At 37.9% G+C, this 12,109-nt stretch overlaps 1 pseudogene; it reads right to left on the bottom strand.

Moving 5' to 3' along the window:
- Window positions 1–6,567: 6,567 nt before the first annotated feature.
- On the bottom strand, window positions 6,568–9,471 carry LOC140556901 (claudin-10-like; annotated as a pseudogene).
- Window positions 9,472–12,109: the final 2,638 nt, after the last annotated feature.

Here is a 12,109-nt window from a genome sequence, read left to right as displayed (position 1 = left end):
AAACAAATCAGTGACCAATATAGCCACCTTTCTTTAAGATGACACTCAAAAGCCTTCCATCCATAGGTTCTGTCAGTTGCTTGATCTGTTTACGATCAACATTGCGTGCAGCAGACACCACAGCCTCCCAGACACTGTTCAGAGAGGTGTACTGTTTTCCCTGCCTGTAGATCTCACATTTTATGAGGGACCACAGGGTCTCTATGGGTTTCAGATCAGGTGAACAAGGGGGGCATGTCATCATTTTTTCTTCTTTTAGACCCTTACTGGCCAGCCACGCTGTGGAGTATTTGGATGCATTTGACAGAGCATTGTCCTGCATGAAAATCATGTTTTTCTTGAACAATACCGACTTCTTTCTGTACCACTGCTTGAAGAAGGTGTCTTCCAAAAACTGGCAGTAGGTCTGGGAGTTGAGCTTCACTCCATCCTCAACCCGAAAAGGTCCCACAAGTTCATCTTGGATGATACCAGTCCATACCAGTACCCCACCTCCACCTTGCTGGCGTCCGAGTCGGAGTGGAGCTCTCTGCCCTTTACTGATCCAGCCTCGGGCCCATCCATCTGGCCCATCAAGAGTCACTCGCATTTCATCAGTCCATAAAACCTTAGAAAAATCAGTCTTAAGATAAAACGTCAAGACTGGGCCAAGAAATATCTTATGTTTCTTGTTCAAAGGTAGTCGTTTTTCAGCCTTCCTTACCTTGGCCATGTCCCTGAGTATCGCACACCTTGTGCTTTTTGATACTCCAGTAACGTCGCAGCTCTGAAATATGGCAAAACTGGTGGCAAATGGCATCTTGGCAGCTTCACGCTTGATTTTCCTCAATTCATGGGCAGTTAATTTGTGCCTTTTTTTTTCCAACACGTTTGGCTATTTGCCATGAAGCGCTTGATTGTTCAGTGATCACGCTTCAAAAGTTTGGCAATTTCAAGACTGCTGCATCCCTCTGAAAAGTCAAAAATTGTGAGATGTCTTGCAGAGTCCGTCAAATCTTTCTTCTGACCCATTTTGCCAAAGGAAAGGAAGTTGCCTAATAATTTAGCACACCTTTTATATAGGGTGTTGATGTCATTAGACCACACCCCTTCTCATTACAGAGATGCACATCACCTGATTTACTTGATTGGTAGTTGGCTTTCAAGCCTATAGAGCTTGGAGTAGGACAACATGTATAAAAAGGATGATGTGATCAAAATACTCATTTGCCTAATAATTCTGCACACAGTGTATTGAGTGGCATGAATCATTTATTATACTTTGATTCAGGCGTATTGATCAAGGTTTTAAGGTAAATGTCTGAGCATACATTTCAAAATCTAGAAATGCAAGACCACCATCTGACTTACACCTCTGTAAAGTAGATAAGGTAATTTACCATTCCAAATATACATGGATAATACCTTAGTGTATCCCAATATTTTTTAGGCAGGGGCAAAGGTATCATAACTATAGAAATTCAGTCTAGGCAGAATATTTATTTTTACCACTACAGTCCTGGAGTGCAGTGAGGTAGGCAAGAGTGTCCAATTGAGTATTTTAATTTGTTCTAGTGTACCACTGAAATTTTTGAGGACAGTCGCTCACTGAGGTACACACATCTACCCCCAAATACCTAAAGTGGTCCACCACTGGATAATAAGTAGGTAGCATGCTTTGGTATAACTGAATCTGTTGATTTATCTAAAAAAAGAACAAAACCTCATGGCATAAACTGAAATATGATGTTGGGCATCCTTTACTATAATGGGGGAGCTAGGAAAAAATATGCACACTACTTGAGCTAGGGGTTCCAGCGATATAGTGAAAAGGAGGGCTGAACAAAAAAGGGGCATTCTTGACATGTGTACCTTTCTAGTTGATGAAGTTGATGAACATTTATTACATTTATTATTATTTAGAACCTCTGCAGATGGGTTTGCATTTATTTTTTTCGATCAATGGCCTAATTGGCATCTAGTGAGAATGGCCTACTGTGTCTTGGAAGTGTCCTGAGTGAATAATGTGCAGGAGCGGATGAAATGTCAGTCGACAAACGTAACTTCATGAAACCAGTTTGATCACATTGGATCATTTCAATCAAGTAATTCTAAGCATCTGGCCAATACCCTAGCAAATCATTTTATGTCAGCATTTATTAGCGATACTGGGCAACAACTACTGCAAAAAGTTGGGATCCATTTAAGTAATAATGAGATTAAAGCTGTATCAACATCCTTATAAAATTCACCTTTATCTAGGGAGTAATTCATCATTTCAAACAAAGCTCCCAATTCTGCCCAGAAGAATAAATATTTGTCAGGGATGCCATCCAATCCAGGCGACTTCCCTTCTTTCATCTGACAGAGGGTTTCTTTCAATTCTAGTTGAGAAATATCCTGATCTAAATAAGATGCCTCGTCAGTGGACAATTGTGGCAAATGAAAAAAGGGATCAATATTTAAGGTTTGCATTAAATAAATCATGTAAATTAATTACCGGCACACTATCCAGTTGCCTACCCTGGAGTCCTGTCTTTTTCCAACTGGTGTCCAGAAGCGGAGAATGATGATACCGAAGCCATCTGGCCATGTCCAGAACTCCTGAAGGGAAAAAAAAAAAAAAAAAGGAGATTGAGGCATTACTCTTTGGTCCCGATACTTTCGAGTGTTTTACAGTATAACCTTCAACAACGAAAACACCGCCCTGAGAAGCGGTCCTCAATGAGGTTGAAGAACTGAAAACCTCGTACCAGTTAGTTGAGGTGAAAACCGGCTGTGGTGGTGGCGGAGCCCTCAACTTTCCCATGCCACGCCGACGGCCCAGTGCCCTCTCCGGTGCGGGAGTGGAGACAACAACCCTCTGTCCGCCATGCCGGTAGAGCTAGATTTAAGATCTCGTCTTCTGTCGGTGGAGTTTGGACTGCCTCTACAACAGCAGCAGGTCAGGCTTGATGACCTCCTTGCAGAGAGTCTGGAGATATCGGTCCGCCGCGATCGCAAAGTTCCTCCACAGTAAACACAGACACAAATACAAATGACGGTCAGTGAGACAGAGTACTGTACAGTAACACTGGGATCACAACTGTCTCATATAGAAAACAAAGCTGATAAAGACTATAAAGTAGGACGGTCGCTCAACGGTCCGTGTTGAATCACGTCTCGAGCTTCTAAAGCAGAACCGCATTAAAACAAAAATTAAATATAAATATAGAAAATGTGTAGGATAGGATTACAGTGTTTAAAGGTCACTGCTTTTAGCCATTCAACATGATCACAGGTAGATCACTGAACTTCCATTCTAATTCCAGTGGAACTGCAATATTAATCCATATAAACTTCCCTTTTCTTATGACAGACAGATGCAGATCCATATGGGCTTATATTCTTTCTTCACTCCTGTACATAAGACATACTCCTGAACTGATTCTTTTTAGACAAAAAGCTTCTTCCTTTAGTGAGTGGTGGTGGATTAGACAGTGAGTATTAGACAATACTAATATCTGATCATCGGACTGCTGCAAAACAATTCCATCATTTGATGAAGATATGTCAGGTGTCAAGTCTGAAACATCCACATCGTACACCTCATTTTTCTTACACTTCTGTTGTGCTGTTGTAGAAAACATCTGAAGCACTACTGCATTTCCTGACATAGCTGTTTCTAGCCACCTGATCTGAGAATGAATTCCCAGCAGATATTGCACCCCAATAGTTGCCGGATTAGGTACAATTGGACCAGCAGGATATACTGCTGCATTTACCGCTCTCAGAGGACTAGTCACCAGTGAATATTCACATGGAACAATGGCTTCATTTTCTAAAAGGGAATTTATCATTTTGGATAACCCTTCTTCTGCTTTCTTGGACATGGGACACTGAGCATGGTAAGGCCCATCAGCTGTTTTGCTTGCACCACTTTAACCAGAGATGTCCCCTTTATTGACCCAATATAATTTATTCTGAGACCAAAAATGTTTGTGAATTTCATCAACAAAAACTGGTAAGTCATCAGTCTCAGTCTCATCATTCTCACTTGGCAGCTCGGATCTTGACCGTGTAACAGAAGTATCAATTATTTGTACCTTATGTATTTATACTGGTTTAAAAACAAAAATGTTGTTTCAGCTGGTATATTTTATATCCATGATATGTTCCTCATACATAGTCAACACCATCTGGGGAGACAAATAAAACTATGTAAAAATTGAGGATTTTCCCATTCAACCATTGACAGAGAGCAGAGAACCTGATGCGTCACATGGAGCTGTCAGAGCCCAAGAATATTCTACTGGGTCTATTAGAAGTGGAAATATCCCTATACCAGGACTATCAGCAGAAAAACTTGAATCTGTACATTGTAGGTTTAGATTGAAAGCTCCCAATAAGTCACGTCCTAGTAAATTCACAGGGCAATGTGTGGAGACTATAAACCAATGTTTTACTGTTCTACTACCCAAATTCACCTTCACAGAACTGAACAAATATTCTGTGAGTGGTAAGCCTGAAACATCCACTGTTAGAATTGTGTCCGTACTGACGGATATGGGTACTGACCCCTCCATAAGTACTGAAATGGCTGTCACCCCAGAAGGAAGCATCTTCTGAAGTCTGTAAACAAGAAAGCCTTGTCAAGTCAAGCATGGTGGTGGGAATGCCATGGTCCGGGGCTGCATGAGTGCAGCAGGTGTTGGGGAGTTACATTTCATTGAGGGACACATGAACTCCAATATGTACTGTGAAATACTGAAGCAGAGCATGATCCCCCCTCCCTCCGGAAACTGGGTCGCAGGGCAGTGTTCCAGCATGATAATGACCCCAAACACACCTCTAAGACGACCACTGCTTTATTGAAGAGGCTGAGGGTAAAGGTGATTGACTGGCCAAGCATGTCTCCAGACCTAAATCCAATAGAACATCTTTGGGGCATCCTCAAGCGGAAGGTGGAGGAGCGCAAAGTCTCGAATATCCGCCAGTTCCGTGATGTCATCATGGAGGAGTGGAAAAGCATTCCAGTGGCAAACTGTGAAGCTCTGGTAAACTCCATGTCCAGGAGCGTTAAGGCAGTTCTGGGAAATAATGGTAGCCACATAAAATATTGACACTTCAGGAACTTTCACTAAGGGGTGTACTCACTTTTGTTGCCGGTGGTTTAGACATTAATGGCTGTTTATTGAGTAATTTTGAGGGAAGAATAAATTTACACTGTTATATAAGCTGCACACAGACTACTTTTCATTGTGTCAGTGTCATTTTGTCAGTGTTGTCCCATTAAAAGTTATACTTAAATATCTGCAGAAATGTGAGGGGTGTACTCACTTTTGTGATACACACACACAAAAATAATTAATAAAGCGCTAATAGTAATTTCATGTGTATAGTCTGAACTTTGGATATTATAAACTCTGCTTCCTTGTTTTAGAACCTTCGAAATCTATAATTTGAAAAGCACCAAAAAATAACATTTATTTTCAAAACCTTGCTTTACAATCTTTAAATTTTCTAAAAAATAAATGTAGATCCCTTTACAAAATTCTCTAGGTTGAACAGTACTAGAAGTTAAATATCCTAAAATCTTGTCTTAGAAACATCTAATTTTAATAAATGTGAGAGAGAGATATAGGAGGCACTTTTCATTAAACTAGTTTTGACAGGTCGTCTCGACCAATCAGATCATGCCACGTCATCAAGCCACGCCCCCTGCATGTCCCTCCCTCGACCAATCAAAAGCGTGAATTTTCACCGGAAGTCCCGCCTTCTGGATATCCCTCCTTCCGGAAGTCCCGCCTATTGTGTTGCCGTCCAATGGGATAGCTGGGCACTTTTCATCAAACTTTTTTGACAGGTCTGTTATCCATTCTCACATACCAATGCCTAGCCGGGGTCAAAAGGTCTGAACGAACCTAGACCCTGATTCATTATCTGAACTTATCTGACTCATGAGTAACTCATCTGTTACTCAAACACCCCACCCCACCCCACACCTGTGCCCATGTGTATGTGTTTGTGTGTGTGTGTGTGTGTGTGTGTGTGTGTGTGTGTGTGTGTGTGTGTGTGTGTGTGTAAACAAGGGAAGCCTAGCCGGGGTCAAAAGGTCCGAATGAACCTAGACCCTGATTCAGCAAAATATAGATACCCCTTCGGACATCTGTTACCCTTTGCCACACCCATCCTGTGCCACATGAGAGAGACGAAGAGAGAGTTGATCAGAGATCTATAGACTTTTATTTACGAGTCAATTACGTATTACACGCAATGATTCGGTAACATCATTTAAAAAAGGCGCCCAATCAGGTGACCGAGATACATACGATCGAGCAAATCAGAGTATGCAACGTCATAAGTCTCCACCCATTCATTCAACAGGCCCTGTAGGCCGAAGGATTTAAAGGGTCAGTGTTTGTGCGGCGGTTAGGGTTAGAAGATAGCCGTAATAATCATGGCTTCTGTCACAGACGCACCCAAAAGAATACGGCCGATCTTAGCAAAAACAAAAATGTGCTTGAAAGACACATTTGCATGGCTTTGGCTAACGGCTATTATTTCGGGTTCTATTTTGATCAAGAAAATGACAGAGTTGTGTTGTACAGCGGGCCGACATCAAGTTTTGCGGATGCCTCTGAACTTTTTTCCTTGCAACGCAATGAATGGCATACTTTCAAAAGACATTTTGGTTGTATGTATACTTATATTAAATTTAGATATTCGGATTGCAAAGTGATATTGTGGATCCTTTTTGTCACAGGTCATCAATAGCATTTTGTCATCATTATCACCTGCTACATCTTGTTGCCTGTGGATATTGTACATTCATTATTCAAATATTGCACAGGGCTTACCTGGAGTGGAGTCCCTCTTTTCCAGAGAAGTAACACATAACAGCACTTCCAGCTATAATCAGAGATGACCCTCCCCAGCCTATGAACACTGCTGCACCTATTTCAAATCTGAAGAATGAACAAAATCTTCAGCCCTCACCACTCCATGTGCAGTGCTTTTAAGAACGGAGAGGAGATGAGGTAATGATGTTAAGCAAAAATGTCATGATACAAAACAAAAAAGTTGAGAGAGAAACGTGTAGGAAGGAAAGGAGATTTGGGCAAATTCTCTCCCTCCCAAACCTTAATTACTTCATAACTTTATAACTACCAATAAAAACAACCTGTTATTTTACTGTGTTTTGGTGAGCAAACATACATTTTGGTTTTTATGCATTCCTAAATGACAAATGTAAAAGGATACAAGCTAGACAAAGCATTGAATGGAGGATCCAGTGTTTACAAAGTTTGATGTTTTGGCAACAGTTTCTACTTTTTGGTTCTTAAAACATTGTATTGACATCATAGTTAAAATGCCAAAGCACTTTGTGAAGTTAAATTAATAACAACTGCTTCTGAGCTCTTCTAAAATGTTGAATTGTGGATGTAGCTGTAGTATGCCTATGACTAACACTTGAAAAGTTACATGCTGCCTGGAAAAAAGTAACCGATCTAGAAGATGTGTCATTGGAACTCAATAAGATGTTTTTACATTAAAATTCAATTTTATCAAGTTAATATCAGCATAAAAATTTATACAATTATAGACTTTACTATTCTAAGAATAAACTATTGGAAATATGGAGTAGCGTGTAAATGTATGGGCACCCCTAGTCAAAATATTGTTGTTTACTGTGAATTGTTCACAGTAACAACTGATCTTCAAAAAGCATAATTTACAGATAAAAGTCTTTTCAACATTTTAAGGAATGTTATTGTACAATTTTTGTTTTGTACAAATATAAAGTGAAAAAAAAAATAGCACCATGAAAAACGTTTTACCATTTTTTACAAAGGAATCTTTGGAGGTGTTACTAAGTATAGACCGTGCAAGGTGTCCAAACTTTTGTATCAGGCCCTTTTATCTTTAATTTCTATCAAGCTTATACCGGCATAAAAAATTTATACAATTATAAACTTTACCTTTCAGAAATGTCATTTTACTATTCTGGGAATAAACTCTTGGAAATATGGAGTAGCATGTAAATGTATGGGCACCCCCTGGTCAAAATATTGTTGTTTACTGTGAATTGTTCACAGTAACAACTGATCTTCAAAAAGCATAATTTACAGATAAAAGTCTTTTCAACATTTTAAGGAATGTTATTGTACAATTTTATATGTATAGACCATGCAAGGTGTCCAAACTTTTGTATCAGGCCCTTTTACCTTTTAGAAATGGTACAATTAAAACTAATCTAAAATTAAAACTAATCTAAAGCTTAAATAAAGAAATTACAATTTGTTTAACTTTCATCACTGTGCACAGACATTAATCAGGTGAACTCAAACATGTACATGCCACTGTATAGGAAATAATAATAATAATAAGCGTATAAACTTATAGTTAATAGTTCACCCGCAGACAAACTACATGCTTAAAACATCAACATTTACCTCAAACCTTCAGTTCTTATGCAATTCTGAATAGACCTGCTTATGTGTTTTCTAAACAAGTAGATCAAATAAAAAAAAATAAAATAATAAAAAAAAAATAAAAAAAAAATACAGAAAAACTAAAAAGAAAATTCTTTGCTTATTGACTGCATTAGATTTTTGGTCAAACAATCACAATCAGGCCCAGATTAGATTTAATAGATTATTTAACAACTATCAATAACTGATGAGCAGTTTCAGTTTCAAGGGTGTTTATTAATGATAAGCCTGCTAAAGCGTTAGTGTGGGTGTTTTAAACGTATATATATAAAATGAGGGGAAATCAATGTAAATGCAATTATGTTTTAATGGCATTAGTATATGTCTTGAACATCACTTTTCAATCGGCTTTACATTTATTTCAAGAAAAGTAAAAAATTAAATTTCTGTGTGAAAGCATGTTCACCACATCTAAAAATAGCTTACTTCTGTGGCTTGTAGTTTGGATCCACATATTGCACCTGTGTACAGTATCAAACCACTGAACCCTGTGGCACAAAAAGCATTGCATCATTTCTGGAATTATTTTACTATGAATTGAACAAGAATGAAGTTTGAAGGCATCATACCTAACGCCATATAGGTCAGGGAAGCTGCAAAAGTTACCCTGGCATTGGCAAGTTCAGAACCTCCAATCTTAGTATATTTCATTCCAATTAAAGCAAGCACAGCTCCCCAGAATCCCAGGATTACAGAGACAATAGCCGGGGCACGGCACACATGCAAGAAAACTTAAGAGACGGTGGTCAACTAGTTGCTGAACTTCACTGCACTGTCTAATTCAATCTAAAAACATCTGACATTGGTGGTCAAACTGTATACTGTTTTTTACCTAGCAGTGCTATCATGGATGGGTAATATTTGCAGTCCATCCACAGATTGGAAAAATATTTGACAGTGGTAACAACGGCTTCTCCCACCAGTACTCAGTGGGCAGAGTAGAACAGTTCAGTAACCAGCCACAAAGACAACAAATGAAGCAACCAATCTCCATATACATTATTTCTGTGTGATTCATTTTTTCAAGTCTTGTAATAAAAATAAAACAGCAGATATAGGTAATAGTTTATGTAATATAAAAAAAAAATTTTTTTTTAAGATTTAAAAAAGACACAAATAGCCAAATCTGAACTCCTCATTCACAGTTTTACACAGTAAGCAGTTGGTTTTGCACCATAAGCAGCTTCTTATTGTTGGAGGGGGGGCTCTAAGTTACTATACCTGAGCTCATAATTCTAATGGGGGCAGTTTCTCTAATTACCATTTACTATGTGAAAAGACATTACTCCTATAGCACAGCCTGTCATAAGGGCTGAAGCTGTGACCAAAAACAGCCTAAAGATTCTGTATCTTGTCCTTTCTCAAAGCCTCAGCTCTTTAAAATAAACTAGCAAATACTGATGATCCTTATTTACATAGTAGTGCATAAAATACAAAACAGTAAAATACCTGCTGCTTATATTGTAGTTGTTTCTCAGCTCTCATCAGACTGAAAGCAGTACATGAAATGTGCCATGATTCCTTTGTTAAAGCCATACATTTACAAATTTGAATGTTTTGTGTATTACACAAAACTGAAACTCATTTCTAGCAAATTGTCTAAATATGGCATGATTTTCGCAAACAGTCATGACAGCTGGCATGTAATGTGAATGCTAGCTAGTCAGTAAAATTCTGGTGAAAAAAAAAAAAAAAAAAGGTCCAAGCCAATAATATTCTCCGGGGCCTTTTTTCTTACCCCCAAGTGTCTAACTTTACATTTTCAATATATAGAAGGAAGATCCTTTTTTATAGTTCACCTTTTGGGCTAAACCATGTATATTAATGGTAGCATGTTCCTGGATATTGTTTTTATAATAATGAGATGGAATAATGAAAAAACAAACTACTTAATACTTTTAATACACAGTCATTGCCTGTATAATACATGCTGTATAATACATGCCATAACACATGAAGGTGTACATTAGGTCTGGCTCTCTATGATTAACATAAATTTCAATCTTTCTGAGTAATTTTGTTCATTCTATATTAGTTATTGTCCACCATAAAGAATGTTAATAACTATTTGAACAAACAGAATCTAAAGACTCTCAGCACTTAGGTTTGATCCGTCAACATCATTTTAAAATAGAATATGTCACAGAATGAGCATAATGTATAGAACGGTCATTCTCTTGGGCTTAAATAATTTTTTTTTTTAAATGCAGGATGTTGTATAAATTTGTAGAGTGACATTTAAAATGTAGGTGTTGGTGATCATCCAACATCCTGAATTAGCAACGCTTCCGTAACTGGATGCAGTCAAAGTCTAGCAACAGTTACAGTTACTCTACCTGTTTTTAATACTTTTTCAGAATACATTTTAGAAAAAAACAATGAATAAGCAGGTGTCTGAATACTTTGTCCATATAGTGTATCTTGTATTTGTATTGGGTGTGGTTTGAATATATTGGTGCTATTGAATATTATGTTATGTGAATATTTTTTACTTTACTTATGAATCAAATAAATGGTGAGTAATTATTGATGTGATGACATTGAATGCCACACCTGTTAATATTCTAAATGTCTATACAGTGTTTGTGTGTGTGTGTGTGTGTGTGTGTACATTCCTGCAATAATCAATATGATTATGTCCTTGCATGCATATGTATATTAGATGCCAACATGGTGAGTTTAAGCACCTGGGCCTTTGTGTGTTTCTTTGTATGTGTACACTCTTAAATAGAAACTAATTTGATGACTTTGAATGGCAAACATGTTGATATTCTTTTAGTAAGTATATGGTGAGTATGCATCCTATTGTAAGATCACCTACTCTGCCTGTGTGTGTACTCCTGATCTTGCATGTGTGTCTGGGGGTTGGTGTAAAATTTAGTTAAACATACTATTATCGTATCTAAGATATTAGAAAAAGCTGTGGCCCAACAACTCTGCTTATACCTGAGTAAAAATTACATGTATGAAAAATTCCAGTCTGGATTTAGACTCAATCACAGCACAGAGACAGCCCTAGTGAAGATTACGAATGATCTCCTTCTTGCCTCTGATCAAGGCTACATATCTTTATTAGTCCTACTAGACCTTAGTGCAGCCTTTGATACAATAGATCATTCTATATTACTAGAAAGATTAGAGAAAATGGTTGGAATCACAGGGACAGCCCTATCATGGTTCCAATCATATCTAACGGGACGCTTCCAATTTGTAAAGATAAATGATTTATCCTCAAACTACGCAGAAGTAAGATATGGAGTTCCGCAAGGCTCAATTTTAGGACCACTATTATTTACATTATACATGTTACCACTGGGCTCAGTTATAAGCAGACATGGCGTTAATTTCCATTTCTATGCAGATGACACACAGCTCTATATATCAGCCAAACCTGATGATAAATTTAGATTACAGAAAATGGAGGACTGTGTAAAGGATATAAAACTCTGGATGTCACACAACTTCCTTCTCCTCAACAGTGACAAAATCGAAGTTCTCCTTTTAGGTCCAAAAGACTCTAGAAATAAACTATCAGACTTAATGTTAGACTTGGCTGATTCTTCTATCATTCCTGGTTTAGCAGCTAAAAATCTTGGCGTCACATTCGACTCGATTTATTCGATTTATCATTTGAGCAACATATAGCTAATATTAGT

Source organism: Salminus brasiliensis, chromosome 6 (assembly GCF_030463535.1).
Source record: "Salminus brasiliensis chromosome 6, fSalBra1.hap2, whole genome shotgun sequence".
Classification (NCBI taxonomy): Eukaryota; Metazoa; Chordata; class Actinopteri; order Characiformes; family Bryconidae; genus Salminus; species Salminus brasiliensis.
Note: the sequence above shows the minus strand (reverse complement) of the source record. Positions and strands in the feature narration are given on the sequence as shown.